Source organism: Triturus cristatus, chromosome 2_1 (genome assembly GCF_964204655.1).
Source record: "Triturus cristatus chromosome 2_1, aTriCri1.1, whole genome shotgun sequence".
NCBI lineage: Eukaryota > Metazoa > Chordata > Amphibia > Caudata > Salamandridae > Triturus > Triturus cristatus.
This window is the reverse complement of record NC_140581.1, coordinates 481217314-481241473: the sequence shown is the minus strand read 5'-3', so window position 1 is coordinate 481241473 and position 24160 is coordinate 481217314.

Below are 24160 nucleotides of genomic sequence, written 5' to 3'. Positions count from 1 at the left end.
TTTCTTACATAGGCTCCAGTCCCTGATGATAGTCCCACCGGGTACTCCATACTTTAAGATACTGCTTTTTATCATTTAAAACAGCAAGTTTGCTTGCAATTAAAAATCTACAAATAAATGTTGCGGAAGGAGAGTGGGGGCCCTGGAAAGCAGGAGGCCTGGGTCTCAATGCCCCATCCATTCGTCCTTGTGATGGCCCTACCTGAGGTCGGGGTAGGCCATGTTTCTGTAATCAAGAGTTCTTCTAAGTTGTGGGCAGCGATTGTATCAGAAATCTTAGCCGCATGAAAAATTACTGATTCTGCATTTTTATATCTGAGGTGTATTGCTTTTTCTTCAAGTGAGCAATGATTTCTATTTCTGATATATGGGTAAGACAACTCATCCTACCAACAATCTGGGTAATAATCTGGGTAGCTCTCCCTTGGTGTTTTGGAGCTGGCACCAGATTTCTGCCAATGGGAATCCTGGCTAGCTATATTTCCCAAGACCAGCATGGTAAGGAAGTTGGACCAGCTTCACATAGGGCTGATTTTCAATTAGTAAATCTTCTTGCACTGGAGAGCATGTGGGAAGGGCATGCTCAGTGGTTTGCAGCTGCGGCTCCTCTGTTAAGACAGAGGGGCATCACCTCACTGCTCTCTGAGCAGTCCAGAAAGGAAAAATAAAATGATGATAACACAAGTTTATTATGATTTTAGTGTTTTCGTACTTAGCCAGTCTAGGGCAGAGCGAGTCTGGGCTGTCGTGGCGAAGCAGGTAGCCACCAGAAGTGCGCATGCCGGTTTGGCAGGCCGTCTTAGAACGGCCAAACCGACATGGGCACTTAGCATTTTTCCAATCTAGGCTGAGTTGCACAGCTGGCTAGAGAAAGGTCCTGGGCTCCTAGGCAATGTCTGAGCAGCAAACCAGGCCGCTCAAACCATCCGCCTACTCTACTCTCATGCTGGTAATAAAATTACCAAGCGGTACAAAATGGGGTGGTGATGGACGGAGCATCAGAACAAATCAAACACTCTCACCCAGTCAACAGATCTGAGTTTGATCCATCACCGTTCTTTAGCCCACTCTGCCACCCCAGTTCAGACATGGCCATATGCAAATCAGTCTGACCCTGTGCCTCATGGGAACAGTCCAGCCCGAACTGCCAAGCCATGCTTTCCCTGGACCGGAAACAAGCTTCCTAGGACCGGTTTCTGGCATTTCAGCCGTCTTCGGCCAGGCTTGCTTGAATCCAGTGGCAAAGTGAGCAAGGGACTCACGTCTGAGCATACCCTGCCAACTTATGGTGAACAAAGCGGTAAAAAAGGGGGTGGTGATGGACGGAGCATCAGAACGAATCAAACACTCTCACCCAGTCAACAGATCTGAGTTTGATCCATCACCGTTCTTTAGCCCAATCTGCGAACCCAGTTCAGACATGGCCATATGCAAATCAGTCTGACCCTGTGCCTCATGGGAACAGTCCAGCCCGAACTACCAAGCCATGCCTTCCCTGGACCAGAAACAAGCTTCCTAGGACCGGTTTCTGGCATTTCAGCCGTCTTCAGCCAGGCTTGCTTGAATCCAGTGGCAAAGTGAGCAAGGGACTCACGTCTGAGCATACCCTGCCAACTTATGGCGAACAAAGCGGTACAAAAGGGGGTGGTGATGGACGGAGCATCAGAACCAATCAAACACTCTCACCCAGTCAACAGATCTGAGTTTGATCCATCACCGTTCTTTAGCCCACTCTGCCACCCCAGTTCAGACATGGCCATATGCAAATCAGTCTGACCCTGTGCCTCATGGGAACAGTCCAGCCCGAACTACCAAGCCATGCCTTCCCTGGACCAGAAACAAGCTTCCTAGGACCGGTTTCTGGCATTTCAGCCGTCTTCAGCCAGGCTTGCTTGAATCCAGTGGCAAAGTGAGCAAGGGACTCACGTCTGAGCATACCCTGCCAACTTATGGTGAACAAAGCGGTACAAAAGGGGGTGGTGATGGACGGAGCATCAGAACCAATCAAACACTCTCACCCAGTCAACAGATCTGAGTTTGATCCATCACCGTTCTTTAGCCCACTCTGCCACCCCAGTTCAGACATGGCCATATGCAAATCAGCCTGACCCTGTGCCTCATGGGAACAGTCCAGCCCGAACTGCCAAGCAATGCCTTCCCAGGACCGGAAACAAGCTTCCTAGGACCGGTTTCTGGCATTTCAGCCGTCTTCAGCCAGGCTTGCTTGAATCCAGTGGCAAAGTGAGCAAAGGACTCACGTCTGAGCATAGCCTGCCAATTTATGGCGAACAAAGCGGTACAAAAGGGGGTGGTGATGGGCGGAGCATCAGAACCAATCAAACACTCTCACCCAGTCAACAGATCTGAGTTTGATCCATCACCGTTCTTTAGCCCACTCTGCCACCCCAGTTCAGACATGGCCATATGCAAATCAGTCTGACCCTGTGCCTCCTGGGAACAGTCCAGCCCGAACTGCCAAGTCATGCCTTCCCTGGACCGGAAACAAGCTTCCTAGGACCGGTTTCTGGAATTTCAGCCGTCTTCAGCCAGGCTTGCTTGAATCCAGTGGCAAAGTGAGCAAGGGACTCACGTCTGAGCATACCCTGCCAACTTATGGTGAACAAAGCGGTACAAAAGGGGGTGGTGATGGACTGGCACTGTCCCCTCTGCTTTCAGGTCTTCTACAACTCCGATCCATCCTTGGATCCACCGCATCTCTTCTGGACCGACCGACTGCAGCATCTTTGTCGTCAGGCTCCATTGAACAGATAGACGAAACCCGACGCACTTCGAGACCTATGCACCCGCTTCCTGTGGGTGAGGTAAAGCTGGCACTCTGGTGCACAAGTGTAGAGTAACATCTCTAATGTCTAGGTTTGAAGTCTTAAGTTCGTAGTCCATCCAGAAGACCCTTCTAGCAGTAACTTTTGAACATTTACGCACCCATTGAAAACCTATGGGAGCCCGCGTGTAATTTTCCTCACTGCACACGCGACCCGTGGACCTCCTGGTCACTAACTGAAGTTAGCTCCTTGTAGGCCCAGCGATTCTAGAGGCCCTAGGCCTTTTCCCTTTCCTGTTCGTGGTACTTATACCACTATTTTAGTATATGGTTTGAGCGGCCACCAGGGCCTATCCATATAAAGTGCAACTTCTGTATATTGTAATACTTTCTTGTTTAACAATTTGTGCTCCTGTGCTCATAAAGAGTCTAGGCGATACTTTGAGTAATAAATACATATATATTTTGAATATATATCTGTGTGGTGTCCTTTCATTGGTATAAAAGGGGGTTACATATGGTAAAACAGCTTGCTTCACATGCCTAAACGAGTTTAGCCTGAAAGACTGCTTAGCCTACGCTACCACTAGGGCAGCTGGTCCGAAAAGGTTGACTTACAACCACACCATAAGGGTTGCTTGGCATGGTACAAGGTGGTCACTTTAACTAGTAAACATCATATACTAGGCCAACTTCTCACATCCCCTCATTCGGTTGGAATGAAAATGTTTTTCTTTACATGTTGTACCTTGTCCATACAACTGTGTTCCATTGTCTCTGGTCATTTTAAGACTTTATTGGAGCTATAACAATGCACGTGGCGAAATGCCCTGCATCCATTTAGCAGTAATTGAATGCATTCGTGTGGAGGTTGAAATACATACAGTGCACACCTGTGCTGGAACACATGTTGGAATGTCATTGGCACAGGTACAACTCTGCCTTGCACCTGCACAAATGTTCAGTAATTTCTATTTGTTGGAACAATGAGTTTAAATCTTGGCATTTTATGATATGTCATCTACTACTACCCATATTCTGGGATTGAAAGAATGTTTTAATCAATATCTTTCTTTTACGCAAATTTTATTATTTTGTGAGGGAATCGGTATCTTAAGCAAAAAGCATGTTTGCTCAGTATTCACGGATCCATTGAATAGGGCCTTTTGTGGCATGACGTTTGAAGGAATGGCAGCCTTAATGTTGGTTTCCTGCCAGGTGCACGCACTTACGCCGAGACGAGGATGACAATCTGCGTTTTATTGCAAGGTCTTACCTCGATTTTGAATGTAAAGCTTTATGAGTGCCCCCATTGTGCAGCGGTGAGTGATTGATGGGTGCCTCCGCATTGCCCTGCTCTTAGTTGAAGAAAGACGAGCCATTATCACTGGGTGACGGACCAGTGTGATGGACGCTGTGAAGGGGCAACAAAAACTGTACCCTGAAAGGACATTAACCGGCCTGACACTGCTTGTCTCCCCCTGGGAGAGCTTAAAAACAGAAAGCAACCTGCATATCTCATTTTCTTTTCTTTTATTAGTTTATGGCACATGAAATACAATTTATAGAATGTGTAGGGTGAACGGTTACGTTTTCCAGTATTAATATATTAAATCTTAATTTATTTCTATTTTCATGTAGAGCATCTTGAAGCGAAATACCACACAGGGGTAACGACAAAGAATAGAATAGTATAGAATTTAATTGAATTGATTAATTTAATTGAAAAACAGACTTGGATGGCAACAAAATGAAAATATAATGATGAGCATGACAATTGAGGATGATTAGAGCACTTACATTAATTATTATAGATTGTGTTTCGATGTCAGTAATGTTAGTGGAGGTAACTATCACCGTGCAGCCCCGCACGTTTGCATTTTATTGAAAATACTTTTGGCCATGAGCCTCCCACCTGCAATAAAATACTTCGTACAAACATCGAAAATAGGAAACAAAAACAAGTGAAGAAGAGTGATCTTACGACAGAGTATTGCCTTACAGAGGGCCCCAAAGAGTGCATGAATGGATGAACGACAGGAGGCATTGTGTTAATGGATCATATCATCTCAAAGCGCCCAATAGAGTAACTGGAGGTTATGCTAAGCCCTCTCCCTAGTTTTGCCAGGATATTATAACAATTTAGTTTATAGAGACTATAACGCCCTTTGCTTGATTTTTATTGCCAAAATGACTTGAACATATAATTAGGCTGAAGCTATAGTAACTGCTAAGAAGCAGTGCAGGGAATGCCGTGGGGGGCACAGTGCAGAAGTGCGAATGGTCTCACTGGAGGAGGGCCGAGGCCGAACTGCGTGACCTGGATAGATGCAGGTCTTTTTCACTCAAATGAGCGTCCCTGCTACCACTTGTAGTCTGCAGGGGGCGTGGGGGAGGGCGGGAGTTAGGGGGGGGGGGGGTAACACAGGCCCCTGCTGCCCCTGCAGTGCCAGGGGCCCCAACCCTTCAAGGGCCTTTCAGCCATTAGGGGAAAGGCCCATTCAGCCCATGGCCAATGGACATCTGTTAGTTATGGGAGACTATGGACCCTTCTCCACATTCTGCAGGGGCCCCATCATTGTGCCTTACATCACTGTGTGTTCAGTTTCCTCATGTGTCTTTTTGCAGCACATGAAACCAGAAATAGCGCTTCGAGTGCTGTTGCACAGATTATTGCCCAGGTACTTTTATTTTGTTTATTTTTGCTGCTGGGTGAGCTGCTTTTATGTAGTAAATGGTCTCAAAACAAATGTGTTCCGTTTAAGCAAGAGAGATAATTTATAGTTTCTTTAGTATGTTAAGGCAAGAGTGATGTTTCTACAAGTTTGTAAGTTTGGAAGTACAGCAGAAATGTTTCGATGTTATTGTTTCTTGTTTGCTTATAAAAAGGACTCTGCACCAGGGAGCCTGGCACAATGTAGCTTTTAGTTTTTCGATCACCATGGCGGCTGGTGAATTTTTAAAGCAGTGCGTGTAAATAACCTCTGTTCAAACTGTGTGAGAGATTAAAGAAAGCAAGGCCAACTTCCCATGGAGCGTTCCTATGAAAAGTTTGAAAAGAGCTCCATCAAATAGCGCATTTTACAGAAAGAAATTGTCTAATAATCCAGCCGCATATGAAGTCTTCCAACACTTTCTTGTGCGAAGCAAGACTTACCCTGCCCCTGGGTGGTGGGTCTTTCTGACTCCAAGAAAACTATTAATAATATTAAGCATCATTTTCTTTAAAAAAATGGCTAGACTGGCTTAGGTAACTTGGAACAATCAGGTTATGTAATTTCACATGGGCTATCATTTTTTCAAAATATATGTAGCAATTTGCTTCCTTAATTTCTCCATCCTGCCTTGTCAAGAATGCAAATCTATTTTGAAGGCATCTGGTGTAATAATTAAACTTATATGAATCTCACATCACAAATCTTGAAGGTCATCAACAATATGACGATCACAGAAGGCTCAATGGATCCCCCAGAAAATATATGTCAATCATATATGCTCAGGCCTCAGGCATCAGCAGAGATATTGTCATAAAAAGCTTTATCAGTATAGATGGTCAAATGCCTCTACATGAGTAATGACATATTAGGGAAGACAGTACGTGCACAGCCTGTTTCTGATGGACAAATTATTGAGGTGTGCAGTGCTCCAGGGTATCGCTCTCTGAACCGGAGCGTAATTAATATCAATTTAGTTGCATCCCCATACACGTGGTGTATGTCCCCCGGGCACAGGTCAATGGTGATTCAATAAGATTTCTACAATTTCTTTACATGTTCAATAAAGCACAATACTTCAAAAGTTGTTTTCAATGTTCAATTGTATTGTTTCATCACAACACTATATATTCATGATCCAAATGTTTGGACTATAATTCCCAGAATGCATGACTGTTGGTTTAAATTTTTTATTAGTCTCAATGCTTTTCGGCCGACTGGCCTTCGTCTGGGGATGATCTATAAATTTAAATTTAACTAATGTTAGTTAATAAAGAAGAAGAAGAAAGTCCACTGAAGTATATATTGAATACAGATATAGGGAGAAGAAAAACGTGATCTAGTGAAACCATTTACAAATCTAAGGTGCCAATAAGGGAGTTAACCGATTGCTGGGTTCAAAGTGTTCTGTGGGTAGTTATATTCAACGCCGGATAAGCTTATATAAAGGTTTTGTGGCCATTTCGTAAATACGTGATGCATGCACATTCTGGATTCCCGGTGAATAGATGTGTGCACCGCAGTCTAACGATACCGTGAGTTTAAAGACACGCAGTGTGTGCACGTTCAAACCGTTACGAAGTGCAAATGCCAAAGGTTTAAGGTTTCGCCGTGATAGCACGTTACAATGGGAGGATGTTAATGCCAAGAGTTTTCAGACACGCTATAAAAAGCGTGTACACTATGTTATATTGCTTACCGGTAAACCAACGCTATTCTGGCTCGTTTCGCTCATGGCGGGCTAGGTGCTAGTGATCTATGTGTGTCTATTACTCCCTCGATTTACCACATAGATCATTAACACCTAGCACGCCACAAACGAAACGAGCCAGAACTGCGTCGTATACGAGAAAACCACTCTAGTTTGAAATGTAAGTGATTAGGAATGTTGTATTTAATTGTTAATACTAATTTATAGTGTTGTAGAGGATTGTTGGGTTTGTAGGGGTATAGGGTAGGAAGTTAATTGAGTAATAATTAATTTATAATTAATGATTAATTGGTAATAAATCATTTAATTGTTTATCAGTAGTGTAAATTGTACGATACTTATTTTTTTATTTATATTTTAGATGTGGGTTGCTAGGTTCGTAGGGTTATAGGGTGGAAAGTTAATCAAGCAATAATTAATTAGCAATGAATGAGTAAATAATTATTAATCATTGAATTAATTATTAATTATGTAAATTGTGTAATAATTATGTATTTTGGTTATGTTTTAGATATAGGCTGCTGGGTTAGTAGGGGTATAGGATGGGAAGATAAGTAATAATTAATAATTCCTTATTAATTAATTATCTAATTGTTCATCAATTATGTAAATTGTTCTTATTTTATTTTAGTTATATTTTACGTGTGGCCTGCTAGGTTTGTAGGGGTATAGGGTGAGGAGGTGAAAAGAGAAACAAGTAACTACTTTTTAATTAATAATTAATTAATTATTTGATTCTTAAGTAGATATATTTATTAATTGTAACTCTTACACAGACTAAAATGGGAATAATAAATCTTACCCCTTGGAAGTGCAGCACTTTCCCTACTGTTGCACAGACTGAAGTGAGAATAGTAAATCTTACCCCTTGGAAGTGCAATACTTTCCCTACTGTTGCACAGACTGGAGTAGGAATAGTACATTTTATCACTTCGAAGTCTAACACTTTCCCTAATATTGTGGTGTTTGGAGTGGGAATGATAAATCTCCCCCCGCTGAAGACCAATGTTTCCCCTACAGTTATGCTGACTGAAGTGCAAATTCTAAATCTCCCCCTACAATGTCCAAAGGTTTTCCTACTGCTGCACAGACTGGAGTGGGAATAGTAAATCTTACTCCTCCGGAGATCAACACTTTCCCCACTATTGCGCTGTTTGAAGTATAAATACTAAATCTAACCCCTCAGAAGTCCAGCACTTTCCATACTTTTGCGCTAACTGTAGTGAAAACAGTCAATCTAATCCCTCCAAAATCGAATCCTTGCCCTACTGTTGCATAGATTGGATTGGGAATAGTAAATGTTACCCTTCCAAAGTTCAAAGCATTCCCTATTGTTGCAAAGACTTTAGAGGGAACAGTAAATCTTACCCCTACAAAGTCCAACGATTTTCCTGCTGTTGGATAGACTGGAGCGGGAATAGTAAATCTAACCCCTCCAAAGTCAAATGCTTTCACTACTGTTGCACTGTTTGGAGTGGGAATAGTAAATCTAACCCAGCCGAAGTCTAACACTTTTCCACCTGTTGTGCTGTTTGGAGTGGGAAAAATACATGTTACCCCACTAAAACCCTACACTTTCGCTACTGTTGCATAATCTGGAGTCCAAATATTTTCCTACTATTGGGTAAATATATTTTTTATTATTATTGTTTCAATTGTATATTATTTGGTTATATTTGTAATTAAAAAAATAAATTGTAAATCCCTGTTGTTTTTCATTTTTTTAATATTTCATTCGGTAATTTATTCAATGTTTTGTAACTGATTAATATTTAGTATGTTTCATTTAAATATAAATATATATATATATTACCTACTGGCGGTCGCCAGTAGGTAGCTATAGTTAGGACCTATTATCCATAGGAAATCTGCAACATTCTATTTGGAATAACTTTGGCGCCGGTTAACAAATCTTCACAACATTTTCAAAACTTTTGGCCAGCTCCGGTCCGCTCATATCCTGAAAGTCTCGGGGTGATTTGTCAAGCGGTGGCCGAGAAAAAAGGGGGGTCCCAAAACTTGTTTTCCCCATGCTGTCAGCACTTCATCCAAGAAGTGTTGGCAGCCATCTTGGGACCAATATACATGATAGCACCTCATTAAAAAGCATTGCAGTTAATAAAAGATTTTAAGACTTTAGTTACATTATAAATCATTTGTTGATGGTACCATACTCATTTTAGGAATTGTGGTGTGTTCTAAGGTGATTTTACCATGTGAAAAAGCCTTCTGCTGGGATATCATGAATCATGTTTGAGAGAAAACTATTTTCTCATGGTTTTCCCACAGAGGTTTGGAAGGTGATCTATAAGCTAAACTGAGAGCATATTTTCTGTAAATTCACATTATCTTTCTCAGTCATGTGAGAATGAAGTCTGACATTCTCAGTAAAACATGTACATCCAAGGGCAGAGACTGTCAGTTGATTCCTTTGTGTTCTACTGCAGCTTCCCAGAGTGTGCTAAAAAACAACTAGAGTGCTAACAGTCCTACTTATGACAAACGTATGGCACACCTGAAGCCATCTTGATTGGAATAAAGTGGTAACTCTTAAAACATTTAATTTAAAAAGGAACAAAATGAGGAGGTTCATTTTGCCATAGAAAGTATGATTAGTGCTGCAGAAAGAAACATTAGGGCACATTTTGAGTGACTTCTCAAATCCTCTTCAATTTCATTAAAAGATTCTGACATGCAGACTGAAACATGCACTTTCAATACCAGCATCAGACTTCCCTGGTGAGCAGTAGCTTTACTACAGTGATCTAATTAGCAACTAGAGTGCTAACATTCTGAATTTATGGCAAATGTGTGACACATCTGAATGCCTTCTTGATGGAATCAAAGTAAAAAACTGAAAGTATTTCCTACTGAGGAGACTGTAGTAAATGAGGAAATTAGGAAACTTCATAACAAATAAGTCTCCCAAGATGGCCACCAGAGACAAAAGAGCCCAAATGTAGCACACATATTACCCAGATGAAGTCCAAGTATAGCCCAATGACAGAATGTCCCAGAGTGTTCTAAATAAAAACTAGAGTGCTAACAGTCTTACTTATGACAAAACTATGGCACACCTGAAGCCATCTTGATTGGAATAAAGTGGTAACACTTAAAACATTACATTTGCAAAGGATCAAAATGAGGGGGTTCATTTTGCCATATAAATTATGATTAGTGCTGCAGGAAGAAAATTTAGGGCACATTTTGACTTCTCAAATCCTCTTCTATTTCATTAAAAAATTCTGACATGCAGACTGAAACATGCACTTTGAATACCAGCAGCAGACTTCCCTGGTGAGCAGTAGCTTTACAACAGTGATCTAATGAGCAACTAGAGAGTTGACATTCAGAATTTATAGCAAATGTGCGACACATCTGAATGCCTTCTTGATGGAACCAAAGTAAACAAGCATTGAAAATGCAATAGGTCTCACCATCATTTAAGTTAAAGCAATTCTGTTTGTAATTAGGTGGCTTTTTAGCTTTGCTTTTATTAGTGTTTTTCAAACTTTCATGTACATAACATGCATATGTATTATGCATATATGTATATGTATGCATGCATTTATATTTGTATTTATATAGATGTGCAGATTATATATATGTTTATATATGTATGTATATATATATATATGATTGCTCCAAGTTACCCACACCATGCACGCATCGGGACCCATTGGAGGGTCTTAAGAAACAGTTCCACAAACGCTTTTTTACATGGGGGACTACATATCCCAGAATTCCTAAAGGGAGGGCTCATCTGAGCAGCCTATCAGGAGGCGGCTGATTAAATAAAGGAGTGGTCAAACAAACGCTGTGTACTGAGTGGAATCTAGCCTTTGAAGAAGAAACAATTTCGAAACGCGTCGGCTGCCCGAGACGTGAGTGTTGGTATGCGGATGTACACTGTGGTCTGAGTGCGTCCCGAACCTGTGGGTTACTTGGAGCAATCATATATATATATATATATACACATACATATATATAAATGCATATGCATATCTATGCATATATATATGTGCATATGTGTGTGTGTGTAGAGAGAGGTAGAGAGGTAGAGGTACAGAGGTAGAGAGGTAGAGGTAGAGAGGTAGAGGTAGAGAGGTAGAGAGTAGTAGAGAGAGGTAGAGAGTAGAGGATGAGTAATAGAGAGTTAGAGAGTAGAGAGTGAATAGTAGAGAGTAGTAGAGCGAGTGGTAGAGAGTGAGTAGTAGAGAGTAGTAGAGAGTGAGTAGTACAGAGTAGTAGAGAGTGGGTAGTAGAGAGTGAGTAGTAGAGATGAGTAGAAAGTAGTAGAGAGTGAGTAGTAGAGTGAGTAGTAGAATGTAGTACAGAGTGAGTAGTAGAGAGTAGTAGAGAGTGAGTAGTAGAGAGTGAGTAGCAGAGAGAGAGTAGTAGAGAGTGAGTAGTAGAGTGAGTAGTAGAGAGTAGTAGAGAGAGAGTAGTAGAGAGTGAGTAGTAGAGAGCAGTAGAGAGAGAGTAGTAGAGAGTGAGCAGTAGAAAGGGAGTAGGAGAGAGTTAGTAGTAGAGATTAGTAGAGAGTGAGTAGTAGAGAGAGAGTAGTAGGGAGTAGTAGTAGAGGGTAGTGGAGTAGTGGTGAGTGAGTAGTAGAGAGTAGTAGAGAGTGAGTAGTAGGGAGTAGTAGAGCGTGAGTAGTAGAGTGAGTAGTAGAGAGTAGTAGAGAGGGAGTAGAAGAGAGCAAGTAGTAGAGTGTGTAGTAGAGAGTGAGTAGTAGAGAGTAGTAGACAGTGAGTAGTAGAGAGAGTAGTAGAGAGTGAGTAGTAGAGAGAGTAGTAGAGAGTAGTAGAGTAGTAGAGAGTGAGTAGTAGAGTGAGTAGAAGAGAGTGAGTAGTAGAGAGAGAGTAGTAGAGAGTAGTAGAGAGTGAGTGGTAGAGAGTAGTAGAGAGTAGTAGAGTGAGTAGCAGAGAGTAGTAGAGAGAGAGTAGTAGAGAGTAGTAGAGTAGTAGAGAGTGAGTAGTAGAGAGTGAGTAGTAGAGTAGTAGAGAGTAGTAGAGTTGTAGAGAGTGAGTAGTAGAGAGAGAGTAGTAGGGAGTGAGTAGTAGAGAGTAGTAGAGTGAGTAGTAGAGAGGGAGTAGTAGAGAGAGAGTAGTAGAGAATAGTAGAGAGTGAGTAGTAGAGTAGTACAGAGTGAGTGGTAGAGTGTAGTAGAGAGTAGTAGAGTGAGTAGTAGAGAGTGAGTAGTAGAGAATGAGTAGTAGAGAGTAGTAGTAGAGAGTAGTAGAGAGTAGTAGAGAGTGAGTAGTAGAGGGTGAGTAGTAGAGAGTAGTAGCGAGTGAGTAGTAGAGAGTCAGTAGTTTAATTTAAAAGGAACACAATTAGGTGGTTCATTTTGCCATAGAAATTATGATTAGTGCTGAAAAAAGAAAAATTAGGGCACATTTTGATTGACTTCTCAAATCCTCTTCTATTTCATAAAAATATTCTGACATGCAGACTGAAACATGCACTTTCAATACCAGCAGCAGACTTCCCTGGTAAGCAGTAGCTTTACTACAGTGATCTATTAAGCCACTAGAGTGCTAACATTCCAAATTTATAGCAAATGTGTGACACATCTGAATGCCTTCTTGATGGAATCAGAGTAAAAAACTGAAAGTATTTCCTACTGAGGAGACTGAAGTAAATGAGGAAATTAGGAAACTTCAAAACAAATAAGTTTCCCAAGATGGCCACCAGAGACAAAAGAGCCCAAATGTAGCACAAATATCACCCAGATGTAGCCCAAGTACAGCCCAATGACAGAATGTCCCAGAGTGTTCTAAAGAACAACTAGAGCGCTAACAGTCTTACTTATGACAAAAGTATGGCACACCTGAAGCCATCTTGATTGGAATAAAGTGGTAACGCTTAAAACATTTAATTTGCAAAGGAACAAAATGAGGGGGTTCATTTTGCCATAGAAATTGTGATTAATGCTGCAGAAAGAAAAATTAGGGCACATTTTGACTTCTCAAATCTTCTATTTCATTAAAAAATTCTGATATGCAGACTGAAACATGCACTTTGAAAACCAGCAGCAGACTTCCCTGGTGAGCAGTAGCTTTACTACAGTGATCTAATGAGCAACTAGAGTGCTAACATTCAGAATTTATGGCAAATGTGTGACACATCTGAATGCATTCTTGATGGAACCAAAGTAAACAAGCATTGGAAATGCAATAGGTCTCGCCCTCGTTAAAGTTAAAGCCATTCTGTTTGTAATTAGGTGGCTTTTTAGCTTTTCTTGTATTAGTGTTTTTCAAACGTTAATGTACATAACATGCATATGTATGCATATATGTATATGTATATGTATGCATGCATTTATATTTGTATTTATATAGATATGCAGATTATATATATGTTTATATATGTATGTATATATATATACTGAACAAAAACCATAGGTTTCAGAGACTTTATAGGTAGAAATTAGCATTTAAAAAACCTTAGAAATTCACAGAAAAAACCATAGGTTTCAGGGGTATTATAGTTAGCTGGCCATTTCACTCGTACAAAACCATAGAAATTTCTCCGTTATAGTTAGTTCTGCAAACTATGACGCGCGCGCCCGCAATGCACTGCTGATGATGTCACATATTGCATCATTCATGACATGGTCAGTGACATCACTGATGACATCACTGATGACATCTCAAATGACATCACTGATGACATCATCCAGTGAATGTAGTTTAGTTTGAAATTTAAATATGTATTATATATATACCAATCTGTATTGAAGATTGAGTGGATATATAACTGTCTGGATGGTGGATTTAGTAGCTGTCTGACTGTCTGTTTAAGTGAGTAATTAAAAGTGTCTCACTTATTACATGGATTAGTAACTAAACTATGTGAATGTGTGCATCACTGTCTCTGTTGTAGTATAACATGCTGCATCAGTTGGTCACTAACTACATGAGTGTGTATATTAGTTATTGATTAGTTGGGTGAGTATTTGTATGAGACACTGAGTTTGTGTGTGGTTGGATGGGGTGTGTGTAACTCTATGCATAGATGTGTGAATGGTTGATTGACTAGGTGTAAAGGTTTAAGAGTGCATGTGGAAGCAGTTGTTTGGGTGACTGAGTGTATTTATTTGTGTGTTGGTGAGCGAATATATGTTTTAGTTGTACATCTTCAACAAAGTAAAAAAATAAAAGGCATTGTATGTGAGAGTTGATGTATATAAATAAGTATGTGTAAGAGTCAGTGATTGTGAGAGTAAATATGTGAATGAGTGTATAATTGTAATGGTGATTTTTTTAACATAGTAACTATGAGTTACTATGTGTTTGAATAAATGAGGTGTTGTTGGATAATTGTGTAAGTGAGTAAATGTAAGTGCGATTAATTTTTTTCATGAATGAGTAGGATGACTGCATAACCGACTAAGATGACTGCTGATGTGTCAATGTCTATATATGTGTATAAGTGCATTTGATAGTGTTCTATTAATTAGTGACTGCATGTATAAATGATTCTGTTGTTGAATGGGTAGTTGTTTGTGTAGACTTAGGAATCAGTGAGTGGGTATGTAGTAACTGGTATTGTTGTGTCAATGGTTTCAAATATGGTACTCTGTATTTTACAGTGAGTGATGAAAGGTTATACTAGTCTATGATGAGGTATATCAGATTGTCACGTCGATGATGTCATCAGTGATGTTATCAGTGATGTCATTTATGATGTCATCAGTGATGTCACACACATATGTGTGTGTTTTTATTTAAGGATATATTTATATATAATATTAAATATGAGTGGAATTTATTGATTTTACATTACATTATAGTCATGTATTAAAATATTTATCATATAAAAGATTTACTACTTTAAACTACAGGTATATAATATATATTTATTTACAAATTATATTTTTGTATGTCTTTTGACAATATTACTGTGAATCAATATTGTATTTTCAATATCTTTGTACTTACCATTCTAAGTATAGTGACACGATATTTTGGTAAACAATATTTGTAACATGATATTTGTGTCAAATGATATTGTTAACTTCTTTATTGTGTCAGTGATCCGTTTCTCACATGGTCACTTTTTTCACTACAAATATGTCATGGATAGCCAAAAATAGGTGTGAATGCCTATAACATGACACAATGGGCAACATTAGGCTAGAAACACCACCGCTATGCTATCATGCCAAGAATGCTCACAACTATTCAAGGATGGACTCTATGAATCCACAGTGTCTGTTAAGAATGCCTGCAATATATCAAGAATGAGCCTCTCATACTAGGGATAGCCTAAATTGTCTCAACAACACACACAATATGGGCACCATTATGTCAGGGACAAACAGAATATTGTTATGAATGCCGGTATTATGTCAGAGAGGTGTCACTGTTATGGCAGAGATAGTTAAAAGATTGACAAAATCCACCTGATTTTTCAAGTAAGGGGTAATATCATGCCATACATAGACTGTTGATGAAATTCACACAATATGACAAGAACGGGACAACACTAAGCCAAGGGCCGTCAGAATGTGATCAGGATTGCCTGCAGTCTCCTAATGACGTTAGACACACGCCACCCTTTATTTGCTCAGATATATTCACAAATGCACACACAAACATCGCATGCAGACTTTTTGTTTTTTCCCAACTTATCTATCGATTCCTATTGGCACTGAAGCCAATTTCCCGCTACCCCTGGCTCAGGATCGGGAAGAACGTAGTGGTGCTGCGTGGACAAGTGGAAGCTGTCATGATTGACTGTTTCCATTCCAGGTTTCTGCTTTCTCTGCTTATGGCTGACATCAATGGCAGTCTCAGCCAATCATCAGAAGAAGGTTTTCCTATGGGAGGGCTGGTGCTTGAAGCTTTAAGCTGTTTGTGTCATTTGCTACATCCATTTACATGTACAACATAAGTCAGAGACAGATAGATGGTAGTTAAGCTAGGGCCAAAGTCCAAATTATATTGAAACTGTCATTATGTTAATCTAAATAAGGTACAACCGTAAAAATCACTGGGATGATCTCCCCACATTGTGAAGGTCAACGTTCACATGCACCCTCTCATTGTCAATCTTTTACGAATTCATAAGGTCCAATAAAACACCGGCAAAGTTACCAAGAGGTGTCAGAAGTCAGGAAAACTTCTGTCTACAGCCAGTAATGTTATGAACACAAAAAATAAAGCACAAAATAACTACCGATATAGCATTAATATTTAAATTGCATCCATTACCAATAATGTGAAATAAAATATTAAGGCGTTTGCCTCCCAGTGTATTGCTTTTTGTCTGTCTCCTGCTGCCCTTGAACCGATTGCAGGTTGATGGGGTCGGCTTGGCTCATCGTCTGCATCTGATTCCGGATCAGACAGGTCCAAAGGTATGCTGCTTGTGGTAGCAATGTTGTGCAACATGGCACATGTAGCCACAATTTTGCAGCTAGTTTCAGGCCTGTACTGTAGTGCCCCACCACTTTTATGGAGACATTGGGAGAGACTCAAAGGTCCTCTCAATTACGTTGCATTTGCTTTTGTGCGTAGCATTGTAACGGTGGTTACTTGGAATGGATGGATTGGGATATGGGGTGAGGATGAATTTGCACACAGCATATGCACTGTCACCTACAGGGTAAAAGGCAAGAGGTTTATCACTTTAATGTGTCAATGCATCCATAGTGCATGCTAAAATGTGCGACATTAATTTTCGTAGTCAGTATTCTTCTCCAAATTCACCACCAAGTAGACGTGTGTAGATTCCACTATAGTGCAAAATGAAAGAATCATGTGAACTACCTGGGGATCTGCCCATTATATCTGGTATTTTGCAGATGCAAACTTGCATTTTATTGACAATTCGCAAATTGAGAATGATTCCTACATGTCATTTGGGATTACCTAATTGCGAATCGTATTTTGCGATTCACAATTTGATGTTGCAATTTTTAGGACTCGCTCTTTTTACGATTACCTAAAAGTGGCCTGCAAGTGCATTTGGTGCATTCGGTAAGGCAATTTTGCATTCACAATCGGACGAATTTCATGATTTTCCACATTTGTGGAAGCACAATTAGTTGATACATGTGGCCCCTCATGTTTACTTTTCTTTCTCTGACTTCAAAGTGAGACGATTTATGTGACAATCATGCCGGCTACTTGGGCTGTACATGGGAAAGGCTGTACAATGTTCTTCTTTTCTAGCACACAACAAAATTTAAATGTCTGTAATGAACTGCGCAGATATTTCAGAATTTAACTGATTTAGAAAAGCATAAATGAAGCCCTTTTTTAATACTATGCAGTGTGGCGGAAGCAAATATTTAAATACCATCAAAACAATCAATACAGTTGGTGATGGCATTTCCACACATTATCGTTTATACGCTGTATACTTTTATAAGTGAAACTGTATGTCTGTGCAAATGTAATGGTTATTTCAATTGAAGATGTGCTGTCTTTAATGGCAGTGTACTACCACACCATGCATACTCCACTTTACCCCACTCTACTCTACTCTGCACCACTCCACACTACACAACTCCACTCCACACTGTGTCACTGCACTCTCACTTCACTCTATGCTTCTCCACCCTACACCACTCTACTCTGTGCTGATGCACTTCACCCTACATACGCACCACTGTACTCTTTACCACTACACTCTACACCACTCCTCTCTGCGCCACTCCACTTTAGGCCACTCTACACTGCACTAAGCCTGGGCTGTGTTCGTGGAGTTCTGCTGCATGAAACTCCACGAAGTGATAAAAATACTCTGCCAAGCTATGCGGAGTCACACGAGCAGTCGAATGTGTGACCTTGCACCATTCACACAGATTTTTAGCGCTGGGTGTTTGTCCCGTGCTGTAAAATCCGTGTAAATGGCATCACACGCAGTGCAAGAGGGCACTGCTTCTTTCTGCCACTCAAGTAGAAGCTCTACTCGAGTAGCAGCTTCCTCAACGTGAATGGAAGGTTTCTCAATGCGAGCGATAGCAACCATTCAGGACTGCTCTTGTTGAGAAATCTCGCTTGGAAGCAGTCAAGAGTTGGATTTTCCTCAATCTTGCTTTCCAACTTCGGAGCTCCGCGGAGCGTCAAAAACTCCACAAACTCCACAAACTCCACAAAGGGAGTGGAGTTTACTGCCCAGGTCTACTCTCCACCACTGCACTCTATGCCACTGCACTCTACCCCAGTGCTCACTATTCTTTACCACTCCACTCTGCAAAACTGCACCCTATGCCAATTCACTCTACGGCACTCTAATCTACTCTGCACTCTATGCCACTCTACGCCACTCTACGCCACTGTACTCTATTGTACACCATTCCCCTCTAGTTTGAAACAATCTACCCTATGCCACAGCACTCAGCACCACTGCACTCGGTGACACTGCACTCAACACCAATGCACTCAGTGCCACTTCACTCTACTCTGCACCACTGCCCTCAACACCAATGCATTCTGCACCACTTTTGTCAAACCAATGCACTCTATGCCACTGCACTCTACACCAATGTACTCTGCACCACTGCATTCTATGCCACTATACTCTACTCTGCAACACTTGAAGTTACTGCACACTACGCATTGTACTTTACATCACTGCACTTTGCGGCTTTTTTATTCTCTTTGCTACTCTACTATACACCACTGCACACTATGACAGTCTTCTCTGCAACACTGCACTGTACACCACTGCACTCTACGCCACTGCACTCTACTCTACTCCACTCTATGCCAATGCACTCTAAGCTACTACACTGTGCGCCACTACACTCTACCCCACTGCCTCTATTCCACAAACTCTGCATTACTCCCCTCTATACCACTACACTCTACCCTGCTTCACACCACTCTACTCTGCGCCACTTCACTCCACTCTACGCCACTTCACTCTGCATCACACTACTCTGCAACACTGCACTCTCCTCCACTGAACTCTACGCCATTCTTATCTGCACCCCTGTGCTCCATGCCACTGCACTTTACTCTGCACCAATCTATGTCACTCTACTGCATTATATACCAATGGACGCCACACCACTACACTACTTTATTCTGCATCCCTCCACTGTATGCCATTGCACTCTATGCCAGTCCACTATAAGCCACTCCAATCTGCTATGCACCACTGCACTCTATGGCACTGCACTCTACGACACTGCACTGTACTCTGAAACATTCTACTCTACACCACTGCAATCTATGTCACTCTATTCCACTCTGCACCATTGCACTCTATGCCACTGAAATCTACCCTGCACCACTCCACTTCATCTAACTCTATTCAAAACCACTCCACTCAATGCCACTGCACTCAATGCTAATGCACTCTACACCACTTTACTCAAAACCGTTACAGTCTATGCTACTGCACTCTATGCCAATCTTCTCTGTACCACTGCACTGTACGCCACTAAATTCCACTCTGCACCACTCTACTCTGTATTACTGCACTTTCCACCTCTTTACTCTACACCATTTCACTATGCATCACTCTAATCATCACCACTCTACTCCACTGAACTCTACACCAATTCACTCTATGCCACTCTACTCTACAACACTCTACTCTGCAACACTGTACTCTCCAACACTGCCAGTCAACTCTACATCTCTCTACTCTGAATCACTGCACTTTACTCTGCACCACTTTAGTGTACAAAACTCTACTGCACTGTACATCAATGCACTCTACACCAATGTACTCTATACCAATACACCATATGCCAATGCACTCTATCCCACTCTAAACTACTGTACACCACTGCACTCTATGACACTGCATGCTACACCACTCCAGTTTAGGTCACTCAACTCTACTCTGCACCTCTACACTCTACACTACTCCACTCTCTGCCACTCTACTCTGCAACACTGCACTCTATGCCACTGCACTCTAAGCCAATGCACTCTACACCACTCTAATCCAGTCTGTGCCACTCCAGCCTATGCCACTGCAGTCTATAATACTCTACTTTACTCTGCACCACATTACTCTACACCACATTACCCTATGCCTCTACTCTAACCCACTGCACTCTACCCTGCATCACTCCACTTCACTCTACTTTGAAACTATCTACTCTACGCCACTGCACTTTATGCCACTGCACTACATGCCATGCCACTCTACTCCACTCCACTCTATGCCACTGCACTCTATGCTGTGCCACTCTACTCTACTCTGCTCCCCTGTACTCTATACCATTGCCCTCTATGCCACTCTATTCTATACCACTGCACTGTACGCCAATGCACTCAACACCACTTTACTGAAAACCAATGCACACCATGCCGCTGCACTGTACACCAACTACTCTACACCACTGCACTCTACACCACTATAGTCTCCCCTGCAACACTCTTTCCCATTGCACTCTATGCCACTGTACACAATGCCACTCTAATCTACTCTGCACCACAGTACTCTATGTCACTGCTCTCTGCGCCACACTGCTGTGTGCCACTCTTCTCTGCGCCACTTTACTGCACTTTACGACACTCTACTCTGCAAGACTGCACTCTCCGCCACTAAACCCAATGCCACTTTACTCTGCATAACTGCACTCTAAGCCACTTCATGCTATGCCACTGCATGCTACCCCACTATACTCATTTGTACTCTGTGTCACTGCACTTTAAGCCACTCTATTCTACTCTGCACCATTGTACTTTATGCCACTGCTCTCTGCACCACTCTATGCCACTGCATTCTCTGTCACTGCACTCTATGCCCCTACACTCTCTCTGCACCACTCCATATTATGCCAATCTACTGTACTCTACTCCAATGCACTCTATGAGACCACATTCTGCATCACTCCATGCCACTCTAATATATCTCTATACCACTGCATGCCACCACACTCTACACAACTCCACTTTACACCACTTCACTCTACACCACTTTGCTGTTCACCGCTGCACTTTACCCTGCACTACTCCACTCTACCCTGAACCGCTCCGCTTTACGCCTCTTCACTCTTCTCTGAAACAATCTACCTTTTGTACCTGCACTCTACACCACTGCAATTCACTCTGCACAACTCTACTCTATGCCACTGCATTCTACGCCACTCTACTCTACATCACTGCACTCTTCACCAATGCACTCTACTGCACTTTACTCAAAATCCATGCACTTAACGCCACTGCACTCTGTGTCAATCTACTTTGCACCACTGTACTTTACACCACTTCACTATAGCCCACTTTACTTCACTCTGAAACACTCCACTCTACAACACTAAACTCTATAATTTTCCACTCTATGATGCTCTACTCCATTAAACTGTACTCCATTCTGTGACAGTCTACTCCAATCTATGCCACTCTACTCTATGGCAATCTAATCTGCTCTACACCATTCTACAACACTCAAATCCACTCTACACAACACCCTCTATGGCACTCTACTCTGCTGTATACTACTTCATGACACCCTATGCCACTCTATTCAAGAACACTCTACTCCACTCTATGCCATTCCACTATCCTACACTACTCTACTCTATGCCACTCTACTCTATAATAATCCACTCTGCTATACACCACTCTACTCTACAATACTCAACTTCACTCCGCACAACACCCTCTATGCCACGCCACTCTCCTGGACACTACTCCAAGACACTCTATGCCACTATATGACAATGTACTCCACTCTGACACACTATTTTACTCTATGCCGCTCAATTCTACACCAGTCTATGCCTTTTCAGTCTACGCCCTCCTCAGTACTCCACGCCACGCCACTCCATGACACTCCACTCACCTCTACTCTATACCACTCTACGCCACTCCATATCTCTACTCCATTCAACTTTACGATACTCTACTCCTTCCCATTCTCATTTGCCCCACCAAATGTTATCAATGTTAAACATCAGCCACGCTGGTGTACATAATGGCTAAAACATATTGGCAAGGCCATTACCTCTTGCATAGGTTTTGCCATTGCCTGTTTATCTTTTTGTTTACTAAACCTCTCTATGTTTTGCCATCTGTTCTCCTACCTAAGTTGGAGAGCCGTCTTCAAGTTTTCTACGGGCAGCCTGAAGCATTTGTTTCTCCCATCTTTAGAAGGGAGACTAGCCTAATACGCAACTATATAATCTTGCTTCTTTCAATGTTCAATTTGGCACTTATGCACATCTGCAAAGGATTATTATGTCATCATTTTTTAAGTATGAAACTTAGATACAGAGTTGGGCAGGAGGATTTTTTTGGTGCTTGTATGTTTTTGTTTAAGGAACTGCTTTCAACTTTATTTAAGAAGTTTCAGATATCTGGATGTAAGGTACAGCAGATATAGTTTAAGACACTTTTTATTGTAGTGTAAAGTTATATTTCCATTCTTAGAAAGTATAGCCATAGACACCTGGAAGCAGACTGGGATGAATTATATTGACAATTAATTAATAAACAAGTAAAGTCTTTTTGACTTAATTCACCTTGGAGGGCTACATAAGCTGGAATCTATTTTCATATTTACTGTTTCTTAAGTGGTGCATCCACAAGAGTAAAACGTATATGCTGATAAAATTAGTAAAAAGAAATCTGATACATGCATGTTTGGAGGAATAGGGCAATGGTCTTGTTATTTGTGTGGCGAAATGGCAGAAGGACGTTGGTTAGAAATTTCAACCAACAGTATGTTATGTTATGTTAAATTATGTTATGTTATCTTGGATTGTGCTGTGTCATGTGTATTCGAAAGTGTACTATCACCCGTGAGGGTATTCCGGCACTGAGCAGATGTGTGTGTCTTGTCCTGCCTCACGTAGGTTTGTTAATTGAAAATCAAGGTCTTTAGCTTCTTGCAGAACTCAAAAAGAGAGTAGGAAGCTCTGATCTGGAGTGGGAAGTCCTTCCATGCTTTAAGAGAAGGCCCATCCTCCTGATCTGGTTCTGTGTATCTGTGGGATGTGTGTGAGTAGGAGTCCTGCACAGCTGAGGTGTCTGAGTGGTTGGTTGAATGAGGTGCAACTATTCAGGCAGGAGGGTCTTAGGTTGTGTAGTGCATTGAATGTGTGTGTAATGAGTTTGAAATTAACGTATTTGTGTATCAGCAGACAGTGGAACTCTCTGAGGTGGTGTAATGTGAGTTTGAGGATAAGTCTGGCTGCCAGGTTCTTGATGGTTTGTAGTCTTCTGGTGGGTTGCTCAGTGATCCGTGCGAAGAGGGTGTTCCCACAGTCAAACTTGCTGATGACTAGGGAATGACTGACAAATGTTTTGATGTTGCTTGGGAGCCATTTAGCAATCTTCCTCAGCATCTTGAGGGTGTAGAAGCAGGATGCAGTGATGGCATAGACTTGTGCGGGAATGTCTAGTCTGAAGTCAATGATGATTCAGAGTTTCCTGGAGTGGGTGCTGGGTGTGGGCTGTGGATCCAAATTTGTCCGGTCATCAGTGGAGGTTCCATGGTGAGGTGTTTTTGCTTAAATCTCTACTTCTGTCTTGTCGATGTTGAGCATTGCCTTTGATTCAGTTAGCGAGTTTGGTCATGCAGGTCATAAACTTGTTTCTTGTGCTGGGAGTCTTGTCAGAGAGAAAGTATGATTGTGTATCATTGGCATAGCATAGCGGATGTTTATGTCATGTGCGCAGATGACATTGGTCAAAGAGATCATGTAAGCGTTGAAGAGGGTTGGGCTGAGCGATTAACCTTGAGGCACTCTGTAGATGAGTTTGTAGGCTCCCAAGGATTAAAGTGCCAGGCTGATAGCTTGTGTTCTATCAGTTAAGAAGGAGCAAATCAAGTGGAGAGCATTTCCTGGATGCCAATTTCTAGCAGATGCCTGATGAGGATGGGGTGTGGGACAATGTCAAATGCTGCAGAACGGTCAAGGCAAATGAGGGCTGCCTTTTCTCGCCTGTCAAGGATCATGTGGATGTCATCTGCTAGGGTTATAAGTGGTGTTTCTATACTGTGGTTGGGTCTGAATCCAGACTG